The sequence below is a fragment of the Cyprinus carpio genome, chromosome A16, assembly GCF_018340385.1.
Source record: "Cyprinus carpio isolate SPL01 chromosome A16, ASM1834038v1, whole genome shotgun sequence".
Lineage (NCBI taxonomy): Eukaryota > Metazoa > Chordata > Actinopteri > Cypriniformes > Cyprinidae > Cyprinus > Cyprinus carpio.
Window position 1 is genome coordinate 4,179,822 of NC_056587.1, and position 3,713 is coordinate 4,183,534.

A 3,713-nucleotide genomic window follows, 5' to 3' on the forward strand; every position below is an offset into this window, starting at 1 on the left:
ATAATGATATTGGAATATGGTGGCCACAGGGGCCCTTATGCTTGGGCCGGCTCTGTGTGTAATATTATATTTATGTATTTCATGATACATGAATGAAATTATGAAGAATGACAGATTAGAGATGAATTTGTATCTGTGTTTTACATGCTTTCTGCAAGCTATGACTTTAGTAAAAAGTTGTGTGGACAAGTCACACCCACAATATCCCCAGAATAAGCTTTTGGATTTATAGTTTTTTTCTGGGGGAGAAAAAGAAAAAAAGAAAAGATTCAGAGATAGACGTAATGGGGGTGGGCAGAGAACTTCTCATAAATGCAGCGGTACTTGCTCTACATCTCATCAGGAACCTGACAGTTGTGAAAACAGCAGTCAGACCACAAACCAGAAGTAAAAATTAAAACACCTCTTAGAGTCTCCGGAGCCATACTTCTCAACATAGCAGGTAAAATCTTAAAAAAAACCTTTAACATGACAAAGTTATGATGTGCACGTTTAATAGTGTTTGTTTTACTTAAAAACTGACCAGTACAACACACTTGACTGAATTTATGTTCTCATGATTGTAAAAACCTTTCGATCTAGAGATACATGTAAGTTTTGCATTTGTATTCATTTCTTTACAAATGTACGTGTATATTTAGGTATATTGCATGTGTATTCCTTCAGTACTGTTTAAAAAGCCTCTCAGGATGCAGCTCAGAGTGAAAGAATGTGCAGAACTTGAATATGAATGGATCATGACTTTAAAGAACTTTTTTTTTTTTTACATAAACCCCATACTTTTAACTTTTTAGAGATTTGATGGAAAATAGTGATAATTAATAAATGATAGTGACTGTTTATTACTTTTTCACTATTGTGAATATACTGTATATTTTAATAATTGTAATATTTTTATATTTCAATAATAATAAATGTTAATTAAAAAAATTGGAACTAGGTATAAAAAGTTTATAGCTAGATACATTTTGGTAACACTTTAGAATAGGGAACACTTATTCACTGTTAACTACGACTATTCCCTCAATAAACTCCTAATTTGCTGCTTATTAATAGTTAGTAAGGTCGTTGTTAAGTTTAGGTATTGGGTAGGATTAGGGATGTAGAACATTAATCTGCTTAATTAGTACTAATAAATTGCTAATATTCTAGAAAAATGCATGCTAATAAGCGACTAGTTTTAGAGACCCTAAAATAAGTGTTAACTACATTTCCCTCATTGGTTGACAATAGTGTCATTATTTAAAATGATAAAATCTCTTAAATATGACAGTATTAATAATTATTTTTTTTTAACTGAAATAGAAAAAGAGCCATGGCATGATACAGAAAAATATTTATAGAATATTTAGAAAATTGGAATCATTTGATACATTGAAACTGCAGCATTCAGCATTCCATATATGACAGAATCTTAACCGTAACCATAGTAACCCAGAAGTATTTCCTGAATATGAGATGCAGCTCCTGCAAGCTAATTTAATGACGATGAAATCATCATTCCATAAATACCATTATTCAGGTGAAGATTTTATCCTGTTTTCATGCCAATAGTACATGCCCAGGACTGATGTAGCAGGTGAACCAGTTGTGGGCTACACAAAACCAGTTCATCAGCTTTGTCTGGAGTCTAGTTTACTAACGTTGTATTTTGTCTACCCACACAGGCTCCCTCTGCCAGTTAGATGGTAAGTTGTCATAATGACCACAAAACTCTTGTTCCACACTCCAACAACATTTACTTGGTTTTTAATCTTGTTTTCTAGTATAAATATTTAAACATTCTTTAATCAAGATGCATTTACTCAAGAAGGAAAATTACTAAATATATTAAGTCTTGTTTTCTGAAAATTTATATCAAAATGTTTTTTTTTCTTTTTTTTTTTTTGTGCTTAAACCTTGAAAAATATAAGATAATCTTGCCCCATTGGCAGATATTTTTTTCAAGTTTTTAGCTAATTATTTTTTTGATATTATCAAAATCTTGATAAATATTTAGGGAAAAAAAGACAATCTTAAGCCATCTTGCATCTCAAGTAAATATATCTCTCTATTTAAGAATGTTTAGATATTTGTCCTGGAAAACAAGGCAAAACTTCTAAGTAGGAAAATCATTTTTGCAGTGCATGCAGAATGTTTGTTCTGTGTCTGTGAAGCACTTTATGAAGGAAAGCTCCCATCTTGCTTTCTCTCATCAGTATGTGGTCGAGCCCCCCTCAACAATAAGATTGTTGGAGGGGTGGATGCAAAAGCAGGGGCCTGGCCGTGGCAAGTCAGCATTCAAACACCCAGCTTTGGTCATTTCTGTGGCGGGAGTCTCATCAATAAAGACTGGGTTCTGTCTGCAGCTCACTGCTTCACTGAGTATGTTGAAAGCCTAAATAAAGCTTAAGATACAGCTGTATATTGATAATAATGGGATTAAAGCATACTTTCTCTGTTTACAGTGTCATTGCATCTAACATTGTGATGTATTTTGGGCGTCATAGCCAATTGGGCTTAAACCCTAATGAGACATACAGGACAGCGAGTCGAATCATCGTTCATCCAAAATATAACTTGATTAAGTTCGACAGTGACATAGCACTGGTCCAGCTCTCCTCTTCTGTGACTTTCTCTGATTACATCAGGCCAGTGTGTGCTGGCGGCGGCTGGTAGTGTATTTGGTGGAGGTACGGAGAGCTGGATCACTGGATGGGGACTTCTAAAGTCTGAAGGTGAGGGAAGATTTGCTTGCCCAGTTAACTGAATACAAACAATAGTGTGTGCCTCAACAGTTTTACCCAGAAATGTTTTTTAAAAGCTGTAAAATTTGTCCTCGGATCTGTTTCGCAGGCGAGCCGGCTAATATACTGCAGGAGGTGCAGGTTCCAGTTGTGAGCAACAATGACTGTTACAATGCTTTTGCAGCGCTCACAACAATCACAAGCAATATGATTTGTGCTGGATTGATAAACGTGGGAGGTAAACATTCATGTCAGGTAAGACATCCAGTCATGCATTTTAATCCAAAGCAATTACAAAACATTAGTCAGCACATGCAAACTTTACACTTCCAATCTAGTTGCTCTAGAAGCCCAGTTTGTACAACACTGATCATGAACTTATACACTACGACTGCTTTTTACTGCAACTGATCTGCAGAAGAAAGCATGGAGTTGCAGTGCAAACTAATAGTATATCGATAGAGTAAACCTTTGAGGGGATAGTTTACCCAAAATGAAAATTTACTCACCCTCAGGCAGGGGCGGAGCCACTCGAAACTGCAGTTTTTGTCCCTTTTTTTTCTTGACAAGAAATGCATTAATTAAGATGCGGAACCGCCATATCTCTTTATGACCACATGAAACTTCAGCTCAGCGTCAGGCGCGCGAGTCAAACAAGCACAGAAAAGCTACAGCAGCCAAATGTGCTTCAGTAGAACAACTGTGAACTGCGTTCTGATGAGATGTTGTCTGTAAAACACACTTTCCTGTCTAATCAGCCGTTTTACTGTGCTCACGGCACACACTCTTCAACAGTCGCACGCTCTATAGCACTTCATCATAAATAACCAAAAAAACATGGTAAAGCTATAGTTAACCATGGGAACCACCAAAATTAAGCAATGTTTTGCTACACTAACGAAAGTTTAACCATGGTGTGTTTGCACTTTAGAAGCACAATCCAGAATCTGATTTCACAGGTTTTATCAGCAATTGCTGACCAGCAAT

The 3,713-nt window shown here is 35.9% G+C and overlaps 1 pseudogene; it reads left to right on the top strand.

The window, feature by feature from the left end:
* Positions 1 to 284: 284 nt before the first annotated feature.
* On the top strand, positions 285 to 3,334 carry LOC122147927 (annotated as a pseudogene).
* The last annotated feature ends 379 nt before the right edge of the window (positions 3,335 to 3,713 follow it).